General features: G+C 41.6%; 1 protein-coding gene across 1 annotated transcript in view; it reads left to right on the top strand.

The window, feature by feature from the left end:
* The window catches only part of LOC109929780 (filamin-A-interacting protein 1-like), a 393,800-nt gene that overhangs the window by 16,530 nt on the left and 357,828 nt on the right, over window positions 1-19,442 (top strand). The window lies entirely within an intron of this gene.

The raw sequence follows: 19,442 nt of genomic DNA, 5'->3' as shown, positions 1-19,442 counted from the left end.
ATCATTTATGTATATCACAAACAACAGTGGTCCCAACACGGATCCCTGTGGAACACCAGTGGTCACAGTTCTCCATTTTGAGAAACTCCCTTCCACTACAACTCTGTCTCCTGTTGCCCAGCCAGTTCTCTATCCATCTAGCTAGTACACCCTGGACCCCATGCGACTTCACTTTCTCCATCAGCCTACCATGGGGAACCTTTATCAAACACCTTACTGAAGTCCATGTATATGACATCTACAGCCCTTCCCTTATCTATCAACTTTGTCACTTCTTCCTCAAAGAATTCTATCAAGTTGGTAAGACATGACCTTCCCTGCACAAAACCATGCTGCCTATCACTAATAAGCCCATTTTCTTCCAAATGCAAATAGATCCTATCCCTCAGTATCTTCTCCAGCAGCTTCCCTACCACTGATGTCAGGCTCACTGGTCTATAATTACCTGGATTATCCTTGCTACCCTTCTTAAACAAGGGGACAACATTAGCAATTCTCCAGTCCTCCAGGACCTCACCCATGCTCAAGGATGCTGCAAAGATATCTGTTAAGGCCCCAGCTATTTCCTCTCTTGCTTCCCTCAGTAACCTGGGATACATCCCATCCAGACCTGGGGACTTGTCCACCCTAATGCTTTTAGAATACCCCACCTGTGTCTCCACCCTTATGCCGACTTGACCTAGAGTAATCAAACATCTATCCGTAACCTCAACATCCGTCATGTCCCTCTCCTCTGTGAATACCGACGCAAAGTACTCATTAAGAATCTCACTCATTTTCTCTTCCAAAGCTTCATCTGTTTTCAGTCGCCTAGCCCTTATGTATGTTTCCTTTTTCCTCTTTGCTAGTCTCACAATTTCACCTGTCATCCATGGTTCCCTAATCTTGCCCTTTCTATCCCTCATTTTCACAGGGACATGTCTGTCCTGCACTCTAATCAACCTCTCTTTAAAAGCCTCCCACATATCAAATGTGGATTTACCCTCAAACGGCTGCTCCCAATCCACATTCCCCAGCTCCTGCCCAATTTTGCTTTAGTTGGCCTTCCCCCAATTTAGCACTCTTCCTTTGGGACATAAGAACTAGGAGCAGCAGTAGGCCATCTGGCCCCTCGAGCCTGCCCTGCCATTTAATAAGATCATGGCTGATCTTTTTGAGACTCAGCTCCACTTACCTGCCCACTCACCATAACCCTTAATTCCTTTACTGTTCAAAAATCTACCTAGCCTTGCCTTAAACACATTCAGCGAAGTAGCTTCAACGCCTTCACTGGGCAGGGAATTCCACAGATTCACAACCCTTTGGGTGAAGAAGTTCCTCCTGACCTCAGTCCTACATCTGCTTCCCTTTATTTTGAGGCTATGCCCTGTAGTCCTAGTTTCACCTGCTAGTGGAAACAACCTCCCTGCCTCCACCTTATTTATTCCCTTCATAACCTTGTGTTTCTATAAGATCTCCCCTCATTCTTCTGAATTCCAATGAGTATAATCCCAGTCTACTCAGTCTCTCATAATCCAACCCTGTCAACTTTGTGGTGGTGAAACATCTGCAAACAAACTTACCCGCTCATTGAACAAGTCAACAACTGCATTTAAAAGTCATCTGGATGGGCACATGAATAGGAAGGGTTTAGAGGGATATGGGCCAAACGCTGACAAATGGAACTAGATTTATATAGGATATCTGGTCGGCATGGACGAGTTGGACCAAAGGGTGTTTCTGGGCTGTATATCTCTGATACACAGGACCACTCGCGTTTTTGTCCATGAGTACTCTAAAACTTATGGGAATTGTGATCACTATTCCCAAAGTAATCTCCTACTGAAACTTCAACCACCTGGCCAGGCTCGTTCCCCAACACCAGGTCCAGTATGGCCCCTTCCCGAGTTGGACTATTTACATACTGAATTGGACTAAACCTATAGCTGTTTAGGTACCATACTAATTTCTCTATTTTAACATTCCCTTTCACACACTTTACAACTGTTAGTCTGAGCATTAGGTCATTAGATAAATGAAAGTTTCTGTTCTCCAGCTATTGCTATTCCATGTCCCATTCCAGTTTGTCTTTTGTCAATTTGATCGAGGGCCACAGATTATCCAAAAAATGACAATGATTTAGGGCGGCACACTGACTCACTGGTTAGTACTGCTGCCTCACGCCAAACCCTTGATTTGGTCCTGAGTTCAATTCCAGTCTTGGGCAACTGTGTGGAGTTTGTACATTTTCCCTATGTCTGTGTGGGGTTTGGTTTCCTCCCACAGTCCAAAGATACGCAGGTTAGGTGAATTGGCTTTGCTAAATTGTCCTGTTGTGTCAAGAGATGTGCAGGCTAGGTGGGTTAGCCACAGTAAATGTGGGGTTACGGGGATAGAGTGGGTCTGGGTGTAATGCTGTTTGGAGAGTTGGTGCTGACTCAATGGGCTGAATGGCCTCTGTCTGCAGTATAGGAGTTTTATGATCACAAGATCTGATTGAGAAAAACAACTCTAAGGCAACATATAATCAAAATAGGGAAAATAGACACATAACCCGTACAGCAGATACAAGTAACCCTGAATCAATAGACAGGTGTTGAAGTGGAATGATTTGATCTTTGTAGCCTTTAGTAATGATTGCTAAAATTGGCATGGAATCCACCTTGAGGTTGAATTAATGAGTATCAAGCTAAAATTAGCATGAATTCACCTCAGCCATCTCTCCTTCACTTGAGTCATAGAGATATACAGCCCAGAAACACCCTTTGGTCCAAGTCGTCCATGCCGACCAGATATCCTATATAAATCTAGTCCCATTTGGCCCATATCCCTCTAAACCCTTCCTATTCATGTACCCATCCAGATGACTTTCAAATGTGGTTGTTGACTTGCTCGATGAGCGGGTAAGTTTGTTTGCAGATGTTTCACCACAACACTAGGTAACGTCATCAGTGTGCTTCCGGTGAAGCGTCGGTGTTCTGTCCCGCTTGCTATTTGTGTCTCGGTTTGTTGGTGTGGGTGGCATCACTTCCAGATTTGTTTCTTAGTGGTTGGTATATGGGGTCCAGCTCTACATGTTTGTTAATGGAGTTCCGATTTGAGTGCCAGGCCTCCAGGAATTCTCGTGTGTGTCTTTGGTCTGCTTGTCCTAGGAAGGCTACATTGTTCCAGTCGAATTGGTGTCCCTCTTTGTCCGGGTATATTGAAATGAGTGATAGTTGGTCATGTCTCCTGGTAGCTAGTTGGTGCTCGTGAATCCTGATGGCTAGTTTCCTTCTGGTTTGCCCTGTGTAACGATTTTGGCAGTCTCTGCATGGTATCTTGTAAATAACATTGGTTCTGTTAATTATGGTTGTCGGATCCTTTATTCTCATCAGTAGTGGCATATCCCTCTAAATCCTTCCTATTCCTATAACCATCCAGATGCCAGTCCTGTGTTCGTTTGTGGGCTACCATGATTCCAAGGGGGCAGAGTAATCTGGTGGTCATTTCAGATATGTCCTTAATGTATGGTAGGGTGACTAGTGTCTGTGGATGCGTTGTGTCTTTCTGTTTTGGTCTGTTGTGTAGGTATTGGCGGACTAGGCTTTTCAGGTAACTGTTGTTTCTAAAGACGCTGTATAGGTGTTCTTCCTTGGCTTTGTGCAGCTCCAGGGTGCTGCAGTGTGTTGTGGCTCGCTTGAACAGTGTTTTAATGCAGCCCTGTTTGTGGGTATTGGGATGATTGCTACTGTAGATGAGTTCTTGGTCCGTATGAGTGGCTTTCCTGTGTACGCTGGTCTGGAACTCACTTGCATTCAACCATCACATCCAGGAAGGGAAGTCTGTTTTTGTTCTCCTCTTCCTTGGTGAGTTTTATGCTGATGAGAATGTTGTTTGAGTAAAATAGTTTCCTCCAGTTTAAAGCATTTGGTAACGACAAAGGTGTCATCCACATAGCAGATCCGTAGATTTGGTTGGATGGTGGGAACGGCTGTCCGTTCCAGTCTTTGCATTACAGCTTCCACTATTAATCCTAGTGTGGTGATGAAACATCTGCAGACAAACTTACCAGCTCAGCAAGCAAGTCAACAACCCGAGCTACAAATCTTCTCAAAAACCTTGAATGCCTTTTAAATGTTGTAATCATACTAGCCTCCTCCACTTCTGTGGCTGCTCATTCCATACATGCACCACCCTCTCTGTGAAAAGTTGCCCCTTGGGTCCCTCTTGTATCTTTCCCCTCTCACCATAAACCTATGCCCTCTAGTTTTGGACTCCTCCACCTCGAGGAAAAGACCTTGCCTATTTACCCAGTCCATGCCCCTCATGATTTTACAAACCTCTATAAGGACACACCTCAGCCTCCAACACTCCAGGCAAAATAGCCCCAGCCTATTCAGCCACTCCCTATAGCTCAAACCCTCCAACACTGGCAACATCCTCGTAAATCTTTTCTGAACCCTTTCTAGTTTCATAACATCCTTCCTATTAGGATGAAGACCAGAATTACATGCAGTATTCCAAAAGTGACTGAAACAATGCCCTGTACAGCCGCAGCATGACCTCCCAACTCCTATACTCAATGCACTGATCAAATAAAGGCAAGCGTACCAAATGCTGCCTTCACTATCCTGGATACCTGCGACTCCTCTTTCAAGGAACCATGAACCTGCACTCCAAGATCTCTTTGTTCAGCAACACCCTCCAAGAACTTACCATTAAATGTATAAGTCCTGTCCTGGTTTGCCTTTCCAACATGCAGCTCCTTACATTTATCTAAATTAAACTCCGTCTGCCACTCCTTGGCCCATTGGCCCATCTGATCAAGATCCTGTTGTACTCTGAGGTAACCTTCTTCGCTGTCCACTACACCAATTTTAGTATCGTCTGAAAACCTACTAACCATGCCTCCGATTAGTCTCATCCAAATCGTTTATATAAATAACGAACAACAGTGGACCCAGCTCCGATCCTTGTGCACAAGCTGGTCACAGGCTTCCAGCCTGAAAAGCAACCCTCCAGCCCCACCCTCTGTGCCAGTTCTGTAACCAGATAGCTAGTTCTCCCAGTATTCCATGTGATCTGACCTTGCTAACCAGTCTACCAAGAGGAACCCTGTCGAACACCGTACTGAAGTCCATGCCCTCATCAATCCTCTTCATTACTACTTCAAAAAATTCAATCAGGTTAGTGAGACATGATTTACCACACGCAAAGCCATGTTGACTATCCTTAATCAGTTGTTGCCTTTTCAAATACCTGTAAATCATGTCCCTCAGGATTCCTTCCAACAACTTGTTGACCACATAAGTCAGACTCACCTGTCTATTGTTCCCTGGCTTTCCTTACAATCTTTCTTAAATAGTGGCACAACTTTAGCCAATCTCCAATCTTCCAGCACCTCACCTTGATGATACAAATATCTCAGCAAGGGGCCCAGCAATCTCTTCCCTCGCATCCCACAGAGTTCTAGGGTACACCTGATCAGGTCCCGGGGATTTATTCATGTTTATGCATTTTGAGACGTTCCATACCACATCCTCTAATATGGACAGTTTTCAAAATGTTGCTATTTATTTCCCCATGTTCTCTATCTTCCATATACTTCTCCACAGTAAACATTGATGCTAGATACTTGTTTAGTATCTCCCCACCATCTCCTGTAGTTCCACACATTGGTGGCCTTGCTGATCTTTAAGGGGCCCTATTCTTTCACTGGTTACCCTTTTGTCCTTAATGTATTTGTATAATCCCTTTGGATTCTCTTTAAACCTACTTGCCAAAGCTATTTTGTGTGCCCTTTTTGCCCTCCTGATTTCCCTCTTAAGTATACTCATACTGCCTTTGTATTCTTTTAGGGAATCACTCGATCCCTGCTGTCTATAACTGACATATGCTTTCTTCTTGACCAAAACCTCAATTTCTGTAGTCACCCAGCATTCCCTAAAAGTAGCCTTACCCTTCACCCTAACAGGAACATACAGTGTCTGGACTCTCATTATCTCATTTTTGAATGCTTCCCATTTTCCAGCTGTCCCTTTACCTGCGAACATCCGCCCCCCCCCCCCAATCAAATTTGTTTCTCGGTTTCCTGCTGACCATTTGGGGGTCTATAGTAGAATCCCAATAAGGCGATCATCCCTTTCTTATTTCTCAGTTCCACCCAAATAACATCCCTGGACGTATTCCCGGGAATATCCTCCCTAAGTACAGCAGTAATGTTATCTTAAATCAAAAACACCACTCCCCCCTCCTCTCTCTCTTCGCTTTCTCGCCTTCCTATAGCATCTATATCCTGGTACATCAAGCTGTCAGTCCTGTTCATCCCTGAGCCACGTCTCTGTAATTGCTATGATATTCCAGTCCCATGTTCCCAACAATACTCAGTTCATGTACCTTACATGTTAGGCTTCTTGCATTGAAATAAATTCAATTTAATTTTTCAGTCCTACCTGATTTTCTGCTTTGTTCCTGCCTGCTCTGACTTCTCTGTCTCTGTGCTATCTCCCTGCTTTTCCCCCTCCCCTCCACTAGTTTAAATTCTCCTGAGCAGCTGTAACAAATCTCCCTACCAGTATATTAGTCCCCTTCCAATTCAGGTGCAATCTGTCCTTCTTATACAGGTTGCCTTCTTTTGCTCAACTCCTTTTGTAAAGACTTTTCTCTGGGGCAATAAGAGGAATGATTTGCATTCTAATGGTACCTTTAACATCACAGTACTTCCCACAGTCTTCACAGGAACATTATCAGACAAAATTTGATATTGATCCACATACGATGTATAGGTGGGTAGCAGAAAACCTCTCTTTGGCTAGGCTTTCAGTGAAAAGGAGAAAGAGAAATGGGAAATTCTGAGCAGGAATTCTTAGGACCTGAGCAGGTGAGATTGTGTCTTCTTAAGATAGAGCAATTAAAATCAGAATGTCGAGAGGGTTAGGGTTTCTTCCCAACTCCTTGTTTAAAGACCTTATTTGGGATGGTGCATACTCATGCCAGTCTGTTTATTTATGTTTTCCCCATTCATTTGATCACTTACAAGAAAATAGGTAGCTCTTATAAGACCCAACTATGAGTACATAGAAACCTGTTACTATATTAAAAATGTAGCTACGCAACAGCACCTCATGAGAAACGTAAGCTAACATTATTAGTCTTGTTTAGCATAGTTCAGGCAGACTGCTGAGGGATAGATAGAATATCCTTTATTGTCAAATGTACTCCAGTACAGAAGTATAGGAGTACAGTGAAAAGTTTTTACAATGGTTTCCTTTAATGGCACCATCTTGGGTACAAGTATCTAGGTACAAATCTTAGTAAAAAATAGTGTTGTTACAGAGTAACGAAAAATATAGAGGTTAGCATGAAACAGTGAAAAAGTTCTTCTTTAACTAGTTTTTGACTCTTGTAACATTATTTCTTACAATTTCCCATTTTGAAACAAATATTCTTGATTTCTCACAATCGTCTCCTGACTAATTTGGATATTCCTAACTGAATGAAATCACTGGGTCCATTCTTGCTTTATGATGACCACTATTGGCTGAATGACTTTAAGTGCTCTCAGTTTGAAAACAAAACCATCTTATCATTCTGCAAACAAGTTTGTAAGATTTTTATTCTTTTGCCATTTTCAATTGATTATGGCTTCATTTGGCAACATTTTTGTCCCTCCCTACTTTTTATCCAGGATTTGGATCAAGTGCAAAGTGGAATGGGCCCTGCCCACCACTGAATAGGGTCCAACCCACTTGAAAGCCCTGTTCCTTTCTTAGACAATAGAGGGCCACAACCACATCTCCTACCTGATACTCAGACGGCTGTATTTTTCATCAAGATTTTTGAGTTAATTTCCTAGCATGTTAGACCATAAATTCATCCATATTCTGAACATGCTTCTATCATTAACTCTAGCCATTGCTTTTTAAACACCCCTTGTAAAGCAGAGTGAATTTTGAAATGAAGCCATGCAGAGGAGTACTCATTAACCATCCCACCGTAATGTCATAATCACTTTGGTTGCCCTCCTGACCTTATGCACACAGGTGATATAGTATGGGTTGGTGTGTATACTTTCTTTCTGAGGAATATTTTAAGGGTTCGTTTGCCCCTTTCTACCATTCTCAATGAATGTGGGTGATTTTCATAAGTCACTGGAATTCTGAGCAAGTTTATCTAATGAGTTTGGTTGCTGGTCACTATATCTTCCTGTTCTGAGGAAGGATCACTGGACCTGAAATGTTAACTGTTTTTTCCTTCATATATGCTGCTAGACCTGTTGAACTTTTCCAGCAACTTTATCTGATTTACAGCATCCACAGTTCTTTTGGTTTTTACTATATCTTCCTGGTTTGGCATTCCCTTCTTGCAGACTCTCCGTCCCCACACACACACCCAAACAACTGTAGGGGTGATGTTTATCTTGCACCACAAGGCCTCAATCCGTTTTGTAGATTTATTTATCAGAATCTGATAATATCTGTAGCTAGACCACCCTATGGTAAGATAGATTTGATAGGCTATCTGAATTATGTCCTGCTGGGGTGCTTTTTGTTTAGCGATAGTCTAATCTTGATGATTGATTATTGCTAGAATCATAAACTAATAAATTCTGGTTGTTAATTTCTCTTTATAGCAAGGTATGAGGTTGTTTGATTGTCTTTCCAAGTTGGCATTTGCTGAATAATGATTCCCTGTGGGGTGACTATACAGTAACTGAAGTAATACACTTGCCATGGCTAAGGAATACTGGCAATACAAAACCAATGGTTACTACCAGATATAAAGGTGGGTTGGATATCAGGGTTCCATTTACAGTCTGATAGAATGAGATTATCCAGTGCTGGTAGACTGTGACAGTTACAAACATAGTTTATGATTTACCAACCTTGTGATCAAAAGACATCGGAATAACGCAGTCTATTCTGCCTATGGAGTCTGCTCCACCATTCAATGAGATCATGGCTGATCTGATAATCCTCATCACCACTTTCCTACCTTCCCCCCCACCCCCCGACCGCCAACCCTTGATTTCCACACTGATTAAAAACCTGTCTGTCTCTGCTTTGAATATTGTCAAAGACCCACCCTCTACTGCCCTCTGTGGTAAAAAATTCCAAAGGTGCACCACCCTCAATTCTGTTTGAAGTGGCGACCCCTTATTCTGAGATTGTGCCCTCTGGTCTGAGTCTCTCCCACAAGGGGAGACATCCTTTCTACATCTACTGTATCAAATCCTCTAAAAATCTTGTATGTTTCAATAAAGATGTTTCTCAATCACCTATATTACAACAAGTACAGGCCCAATCTACTCCACCTCTCCTCATAGGATGGCCCCTCCATACCTGGTATCAACATACTGAACCTTCTTTGGACTGCCCGCAATGCTAGTGTATCCTTCCTTAGATAAGAGACCCAAAACTGTTCAGAGTATTCCAGATGAGGTCTGACAATTTTGGCAAGACCTCCTACTTTGACACATCATTCCCTTTGAAATAAAGACACATATTCCATTTCCTGCTGTATTACCTGTTAAACATGAATTAGTCCTTTGTAATTCATGGACAAGGACTCCTAAATCCCTCTGTTCTGTAGTCTTCTGCAGTCTTTCTCCATTTAAGTAAAGCTCAGGTGCTCTATTCTTCCTGTTCAAGTGCACATTTCCCTACATTATATTCTATCAATCCGGTGTGTGCAAATCCAGTGAATGGAAGGGATACATTGTGGTGTATTGGGCAGGATATGCTGAGATGCTACAGTAGTGTAGGAGTGACTTCCAGTCATGTTAGCCAAAGTCCAAATATCAAATGACTCAGGCAAGCTGATGGCACCAGTTGTACCTCCTGGTCAGCTCGGTAGATGTAAGGGGGTTATGTGGACTGTGCAGCATGAATTCCATTGAACTATTTGTTATTAGGATAAATTAATGTAGCCTCACTCCTTGAAGTTGGCTGAACTGATTTTACTCTATCATAAGTTTTATATCTATTTTACAGATAATCTCAAATTTGACTATTCCTACAAACAATACCTTCAAATCAAGGGGGTTACACATTTATTCATCCACATGTCTACCAAACCGTGTGTAAACAGTTAATGTTCAAGTCAGTACACATGACTATTTACCAATCATTTTCAAATTAATACACATGACTGTTATCCAATCATATTCGTTACATGCCTGTGTACCACAAACAAGTCTTTAATCACGTTTCTGTTCAGAAAATAAATTTCATCTTTTTTCAGTTACAAGTGTTAGTTCAACTTGAGTCATTTTTAAAAACGTCCTTGGAATCTTGAGCTCTTACAGGATGTGATCTTACCTTCTCAGTTGTTCTATAATTGTTCTTTGTCACTATCCCTGTGATCTTTGAGTGTGATGACCTACTCGACTTGTTGACGTTTGTATTTTCTTTAAGTTCATCTATTTCCATAATCTGTTCTAAAACTCACCATATTCAATTATCCATAGTCTCTGAATAATATCAACTAGGATTTATGCTGCTTAATTTGGTTTGACATTGTCTAGTTCTCTACCTGCAAATCACTCACTAAGATTAAAATAATAGAGGTGGCACAGTGGCTCAGTGGTTAGCACTGCTACCTCATAGCGCCAGGGATCCAGGTTCAATTTCAACCTCTGGTGGCTGTCTGTGTGGAGTTTGCACATTCTTCCCATGCATGGATTTCCACTGGGTGCTCCAGTTTCCTCTCACAGTGCAAGTTAGGTGGATTGGCTATGCTAAATAGTATTCAGGGATGTGTAGATTAGGTGCGTTGGCCATAGGAAATGCAGGGATAGGGTAGGGTGATGGGTCTGGGTGGGATGCTCTTTGGAGGGTTGATGTGGACTTGTTGGGCTGAATGGCCTGTTTCCACACTGTGGGGATTATATTTTTAAAAAAAAGTCTTACTTGGACTTAAAATTTCCCAGCTCTCTTTCACCTTGAAGAAACTTCTTAGCAAATGTTTCTATTCTAAAGTTGTTCAAATCCAAATTTTCTTCATCCTCCTCCCAATTTTGCTCACTTTAGTAGGTATGAACATCTTTAAATATATCCTAATTGTTTTAAGATTAGTTTCTGTAAGGAGTTAAGTGTCACTGCCTTGTTGATTTAAGATGTTTTCATGCTTCACTAGCCGAATTAACCTCTTCATGCCATACCATTCATCAAGTAGGTGCACACGATTGAAACCTCCTCTTCAGTTCAACAATATTTTCCATCCATTGTAGCAATGTATTTTAGAGTCATAGAGCATGGAAACAGATCCCTCAGCCCAACTTGTTCGTGCCAACCAGGTTTCCCAAAACTAAACTAGTCCAGTTTCCCTGCATTTGGCCCATATCCCTCTCATCCTTTCCTATCCATGTATCTGTCCAAATGTCTGTTAAATGTTGTGATTGTACTCTCCTCTATCACTTTCTCTGGCAACTTGTTGCATGTAAGCACCAACCTCTATGTGAAAACGTTGCCCCTCAGTTCCTTTTTAAATCTCTCCCCCTCACCTTAAACACATGCCCTCTAGCTTTGGAATCCCCTACCTTGGGTAAAAGACCTTGGCCATTCACCCTATCCACGCCTCTCATGATTTTATAGAACTCTATAAGGTCACACCTCAACTTCCTACACTCCAGGGACAAAAGTCCCAGCCTATCCAGCTTCTCCTCTTTATAATTCAAATCTACCAGTCTCAGTAACATGCTTGTACACTTTTTTTTTTTTTTTTTTTTGCTCCTTTCCAGTTTAATAACATCCTTCATACAGCAGGGCGACCGGAAATGTGTGCAGTACACCTAATGATGTCTTATACAGCCACAACATGACATCCCAACTCCTATGATCATTGCTAAGACCAGCATGCCAAATGCCTTCTTCATCACCCTGTCTATCTGTGATGCAACTTTCAATAAGCTATGTAACTGAACTCCTAGGTCTGCCTGTTTGACAGCATTCCCCAGGGACCACCATTAACTGTGTAAGCCTTGCTCTGGTTTGTCTTACCAAAGTCCAGCACCCCACATTTATCTAAATTAAACTTCATCTGCTGTTCCTCTGCCCACTGGCTCAGTTATTCAAGATCCTATTGTACTCTTAGATAATCTTTTTCGCTATCCACTATACCATCAGTCCCTGAACTTATTAACCATGCCTCCGATAGTCTCATCCAAATTGTTTATATAAATAACCAACAACAGTTGACCCAGCACTGATTCTTGAGGAACACCGCTGGTCACGGGCCTCCAGTCCAAAATAAGCCTGCACCACTACCATAAGCCAATTTTGCATCCCAAATGGCTAGCTCTTCCCTGGAACTTGTGATCTAACCTTCCTAACCAGTTTACTACATGGAACTTTGTCGAAGGCCTTAATAAAGTCCATATAGACAACATCTACCTCTCTGCCTTCATCTATCTTCTTGGTCACCTCTTCAAAACAAAAACTCAAAGTTTGAGAGATAAAATTTCCCACACACAAGCCCATGTACAGAATCTGTAATCAGTCCATGCCTTTCCAAATGCATGTAGGTCCTTCTATCAGAATCCCCTGCAACAACTTGCATGCCATGCTGTCAGGCTCACCGGCCTGTAGTTCCCTGGCTTTTCCTCATCCTTTCTTAAATAATGGCACAACATTAGCCACCCTGCAGTCTTCTGGCACCTCACCCGTACCTATCAATGATACAAATATCTCTGTTAGGGGCACTGCAATTTCTTCCCTAACTTCCCACAGTGTCCTGGAATACACATGAATAGGTCCTGGGATTTATCTATCTGTGTGTTTTAAGACCTCTAGCACCACCGCTTCTGTAATGTGGACTCTTTTCAAAGCATCACTATTTATTTTAATGAGTTCCCTAGCTTCCATGTCTTTCTCCACAGTAAATACTGACGCAAAGTATTTGTTTAGGATTTCACCCATCTCCTCTGGTTCCACACACAGATGCCCTTGTTAATCTTTAAGTGGCTCTCTTCTCTTCCTAGTTACTCTTTGCCATTAATATACTTGTAGAATCTCTTTGATTCTCGTTAACCTTATCTGCCAAAACTATATCATGACCCCTTTTTGTCCTCCTGATTTACTTCTTAAATGTGCTCCTCCACCCTTTATACTCCTCAAAGGACTCACTCAATCCCAGCTGTCTATACCTGACATAGCCTCCTTTTTCTTCATCAGAGCCTCAATATCTCAATATCCAGTGTTCCATACTCCTGCCAGTCTTGTCCTTCATACTAACTGGAATTTGCTTTTGAAACCTCCCACTTGGCAGATGTCCATTTCACTGTGAACAGCTTCTACTCCCACACCAGTCAACTTTTGAAAGTTGAGACAAGGTGTAGAGCTGGATGAACACAGCAGCCAAGCAGCATCAGAGGAGCAGGAAAGCTGATGTTTCGGGTCTAGACCCTTCTTCAGAAAATGATTTTGGCTTTGTCGTTTCTGTTTCCTCGTTATTAACTCTCCAGTGTCATTCTCTAAGGATGCCTACCTTGAAGAAGTTACCCCCAGTTCCTACTATCTCTGCAACAACTTCTGAAAGTTCCTGTCCAATAACATCAAAATTGGCCTTGCTCCAATTTATAACTTTAACTTCTGGACCAGGTCTATCCTTTTCTATTTTTGAAATGTTTTGAAACGAATAGAATTGTGGTCACTGGTCCCAAAATGCTTGCCCACTGACAACTCAGTCACTTGCCCTGCCTTACAGTCTGAGGAGGTCGAGTTTTGCCCCCTTCTCTAATACGGCCATCCACATATTGATTGAGAAAGTTTTCTTGAACACATTTAACAAATTCCTCCCCATCCAAGCCCTGAAACACTATGGCAGCCTCTGTTGCTCTCTCGTGCGTGCTCCCTGACTTGCGCATGCACACATTTCTCTCTGTCGCAAGCGTTCTCTCACGTTCCCTCCTGTGCGTGCTATTTCCCCCTCCGTGCTCTCCCTCCCACCTGCGCTTTTTTTCACGTGCGCACTGTCACTGTCTTGCACATCATCTTTGTTTTGCGCTCGGTCTTTCACTTTCTTTTGCGCACTTTCATTCTCTCTCTCCTGTGCTTTCTCTCTCGCGTGCGCGCTGTTTCTCACGCACATGCACTCTCGCGCTCTCATACACTCTCTCTCTGCAGTCCCTCCCAGATGTGCTTTCTCACTTTTGTGCGCGCGCTGTCGCTCTTTCACCCACTGTCTCTCGTTTGCTCTCTCTCTATCCCTAACAAACTAAAACTATCCAAAAGCTGTTGCCATTCACCCCCAGGATCACTTTGTTCCATTCCTCTCCTGCCATTGCTCCAGTCGCTCTTCCTTTTAAGAGAACTGAATTTGACATTGGGCCACCACCTGAGGCATTGGGACAATATGTGGAAAGATAAGCAAAAATCTCATGGATTTTCTTTTTGATTAGATCATGTAAGAATCAAGAATGTGGAATGGAGATACTGCAAAATTGCGAGAAAATGTACTGAAACAATTTTCCTCCTGTGCATTGAAACCACTGAGACTGTGCATGCATTTTACTATTCTTCCTAATCCCTTTAAAGCTCAATTCAGTTTTCAATCGTAGAGATAGCAGGAACTGCAGATGCTGGAGAATCTGAGATAACGAGGTGTAGAGCTGGATGAACACAGCAGGCCAAGCAGCAGCATAGGAGCAGAAAGGCTGAAGTTTCAGGCCTAGACGCTTCTTTCTGAAAAAGAAGGAAGGGTCACCGGCCCCGAAACCTTAACTGATTTTTCTTCGCAGATGCTGCTAGACCTGCTGAGTTTTTCCAGTAACTTCTGTTTTGTTTCTGATTTGCAGCATTCAGTTATTTCGGTTTTTATTTTGAAATGCCTGATACTCAATATGTTTCGTGTTCACCAGCCCACTGTTAGAGAATGGCTTGGGTGAGTTACGGATGATTCCTTTTCAAGAGCTACAATGTTTTCAGTCTTGCGAACGTGAAGTCTGCAGACAGATTCACGAGTTCTTGAAGTTGCCTTGCCATGTCTGAAAAATATCAAAATCCATCCATCATGCTTCAGGAAGAATTGGGTAGTTAATACAAACATCTGACAATTCACAAACCCAAAATATTGAATATTATAAATTCTCAGAGCTTTGAGTTCACAAAAAGAATTGGTGCAAAAGTCATAAAGTCCTTCCATACAGAGACAAAAGCCACCTTTTTGTAGTATTTTTAGAACAAAGGACAAACCTACAACCTTGTAGTTTATACTTTTAGTTTCAAACTCTTTGAAATCGGCTTTCTCAGATTTCAGAACATGCCTTAGATTGTTTTTCTGAAGAAGGGTCCAGACCCGAAACGTCAGCCTTCCTGCTCCTCTGATGCTGCTTGGCCTGCTGTGTTCATCCAGCTCTGCACCTTGTTATCTTTGTTTTGTGTTTTTTGTTTTGTGTTTTGTTCAAATGAAATTACTCCTCCAATGTTTCCTTATTTTCTTGAAAGAATTAGTTCACATTAAATACACATTTAACATGAGTAAATCTTCTTATTCCAGTGTTAAAGATTCACTTGTATGTTAAAATAATATTTGGAAGTTCACTGTGGCTAGAAAATGAAATTCCTTAAACTAAATACAAAACAAATTGTAGTGTTTTAAGAAAAGGAATAAATTATGTATGTTTTCTTGGTTCTTCTTTCTTTTAATTAGCTTTTATAGGACTATAATCAAACTGCAGTAAATTCTCACAGAAACTTTGAACATTCTAATTTAAAATAAAAATTTCATTATAGTTTTGTTTTCATGACCAGATAGCTCATTTAAAGGGACACAACACTGCAACCACAGAGGCCTTTAATCAATTTGCATTCCTCTGCAACTATCTTCCTTATTTGGGCCAGCCATCATAACACGATAAAATCTCAACACCAAATACTTTTCCCAGATAGACAAATTTACACGCTTTCAAACTGACACAGGCACACAACATAGTAGCATCCTCCTTCATATTTACTTGCACATTCAAAATATGAACTCCTATAAATTATAAGCCTAAAATGCAAAACTTATTCCCAGATCTCGAGCTCAAAGGGGAAGGGAAAGACACACTGAAATTTAAATGTTTATAATCTCATCCATAACAGAAAGATATGAATAATTTGGATGTGAACGTAGGAAGTATGGTTAGTAAGTTTGCAGATGACACCAAAATTGGTGGTGTAGTGGACAGCAAAGAAGGTTACCTCAGAGTACAACAGGATCTTGATCAGATGGGCTAATGGGCCAAGAGTGGCGGATAGAGTTTTATTTAGATAAATGTGAGGCCCTGCATTTTAGAAAGGCAAATCACGGCAGGACTTGTACACTTAATGGTAAGGTCCTGGGGAGCATTGCTGAACAAAAAGACCTTGGAGTGCAGGTTCATAGTTGCTTGAAAGTGGAGTCACAGGTAGTCAGGATAGTGAAGGCAGCGTTTGGTATGTTTGCCTTTATTGATCAGTGCATTGAGTATAGGAGTTGCGAGGTCATGTTGATGCTGCACAGGACATTGGTTAGGCCACTTTTCAAATAGTGTTCAATTCTGGTCTCCCTGCTATAGGAAGAATGTTGTGGGACTCAGGGCTGGAGGATTTGAGCTACAGTGAGAGGCTGAATAGGCTGGGACTATTTTCTCTGGAGTGTCGGAGGCTTGGCAGCGACCTTTATAGAGGTTTCTAAAATTATGAGGGGCATGGATAGGGTGAATTGGCAAGGTCTTTTCTCCAGGGTGGGGGAGTTCAAAACTAGAGGGCATAGGTTTAAGGTGAGAAGGGAAAGATTTAAAAAGGACCTAAGGGGCTACTTTTTCACAGAGGGTGGTGCTTGTGTAGAATGAGCTGCCAGAGGAAGTGGTGGAGGCTACTACAATTACAGCGTTTAAAAGGCATCTGGATGAGTATATGAATAGGAAGGGTTTAGAGGAATATGGGTCAAATGCTGGCAGATGGGACTAGTTCAATTTAGGATCGAAGGGTTTGTTTTCATGCTGTACAGTTCTATGACTATATGACATGCAAGACACCATTTAACAACCAAGGAATAAAATTTATATAAGACCAGACCACAGAGGGTTAATATTCAATTCAGGAGTAAACTCCCATTCAAACAGAAAAGATTAATTACCCCAATGAAATATAGAAACAAGTTTTTCTCTCTGCTCTCTCGCGCTCTTTCGCGCTCTCGCAATCTTCGTTTCTAACTTGTATGCTTAGGAACCTCCTGATCTGGACACTGCTGTCTTTGGAATTTTTTTTTAAGCAAGGAACTTTGTGTTTTAGTTGAATCTTTTTATCTTGCTGACAGTTAGTAAGTAATTTACTTTCAAGCTCTGCTGCACAATGTATGATGAAATATCTAGATTAGTTGAACAGTGTAACTTTCATTGGTCATCTATGAGTGGTAAAAATGCTTTGTGTTCTGCTTACAAAACACTATCAAATTCTGCCAGTTTGAAATTTAAATACTTTTTATTCTTTATTTCGTTCCTCATCTATTTTTATAAATTGTCATTTTTGCTTTAAAGACTCCCGAACTTTGGTGCATGTGTGCTCTTCAGTTCCTCAATCTGATTCTGGTCCTCTGATCTTTAAACTTCATGCATGCATAAACCCATGCTTTTCGAACTTGCTCTGGCTTTTCTGATCTTTAAACCTTACCATACTTTGGGTCTCCAACCCAACTCTGAAATTAGATTGGCCCATGAAGTGTATACTGCCAAATCTACTCTTGTCTCACTTTCGAGCCCCGAGGCAGCAGTGTTAGCCACTGTGCCAACCACAAAAAATGAACCCTGTACGGTGGCTTAGTGGTTAGCACTGCTGCCCCACAGTACTGGGGGCCTGGATTCGATTCCAGCCTTTAGTGACTGTCTGTGTCTGTGTGGAGTTTGCATGTTCTCTGCATGTCTCATGGGTTTCCTCCAGGTGCTCCGGTTTAATCTCGGTCCAAAGCTGTGCAGGTGAGGTGGGTTTGCCATGGTAAACGTGGGGTTATGGGGATAGTGTGAGGGACTGGGTCTGAGGGGCTTTCTTCAGAGGGTCAGTGCAGACTTGATGGGCTGAATGGCCTCCAAATGCACTGTAGGGATTCTGTGATCCTATGTCCTTGCAAATTTCCAGATTCTCCAAATTCCCATGTCTTTTCAATGAGCTTGAAAATGTTGTTGTCCTCAAATCCATGTCCATCCTATCTAATATTCTATGTTTGAAACCCTCCATCTTTCCCTAACCATCAATGTGCTGGTATCCCACATTTAAAGGATGTTCTAATAGTGCATTTTTCTTTTAGTGCAGTTTGTAAATAGTGGAATATGACTGAATAGTGCTGACTTTGTTTTAATTTCAGCATAGCTACTGCATGTGCACCAAGAACTTTGTATATCTATCCATGCCCAATCTTTTTTTTTTAAACAGATGTACAGATTTATTTCTTAAATGGTGCGAGGCTGAAAAGTGTAGATGTTCAAAGGGCCCTAGGTATGCTTCTCAAAATCACTGAAAGCTAACATACAGATCCAGAAAGCCTATTGGAATGTTAGTTTTTATTGCAAGAAGATTATTGCTAATGAGAGAATGCAACGAAGGTTCACCAGACTTGGTCCCAGGATGGCAGGATTGCTCAATGAGAAGAGATTGAACAAACTAGATCGGTATACTCTAGAGTTTGAAGAATGAGAAGTGATCTCATTGAAACTTAGAAAAGAATAAATGTTTTTACTTGGAGGTTTGTGAACCTTTGTAATTCTCTAACCACAGAGAGCTATTAAAACTCACTGCTTGAGTTTGTTTAAGGTAGGGATTCAATAAACTTCTGATTACCAGTGGCATACAGGGTTTTGGAAATTGGTAGGCAAAATGCACTGAAGTGTTCAATCAGCCGTTGAATGGCAGGGCAAACTGGATGGGCTGAATGGCTTAGTGTTGTTCCTATGCTTTCCTGTTTTATCCTTCAGTTTATCCTTTAGTTTATATCTAAAGAAGTACCTGAGGCCTGCCCTATTACTCATGCTAAGATGTGGCTTCAAGCTGTACTTTCAACTGGAACTTATAGGGATATTAGCTATCGAGACAGGTAGAATGTTGACTTGTCTGGCTGAAATTATTTTTCCCGAGTGCTTCACCACCTGTCTTTCTTCCTCCAAGTGCCCCGTCCTTTTCTTTTTTGAAATTGCACTCCCAACATGCCCAACTTCACAGTAAATCTGCTTAATAACCCACAAAAGCAACCCGACGTTTTGTATGCAATAGTTTTTAGTTGTTGGTCAAATAACTTTTATCCTCGTATTCAACAATATTATAACAAATAAACTAAAGTAGTTAAGATACACAGTAATTTTCAATGATCTTTTACCTTATTTCTCTGCTTGTGGCAGTTTTGAGAAGATTAATTTTTAATTCCTAACAACTTTAATTCCTTGACAACCGATATGGAAAACAGGAAACATGAGGAGGTTAAAATATGGAGAGACATGTTTAAATGAAGTATAAAGTGACTACATACTATAG

Source organism: Rhincodon typus, chromosome 9 (assembly GCF_021869965.1).
Source record: "Rhincodon typus isolate 14 chromosome 9, sRhiTyp1.1, whole genome shotgun sequence".
NCBI classification, from domain to species: domain Eukaryota; kingdom Metazoa; phylum Chordata; class Chondrichthyes; order Orectolobiformes; family Rhincodontidae; genus Rhincodon; species Rhincodon typus.
This window is presented reverse-complemented; position numbering and strand designations above follow the sequence as displayed.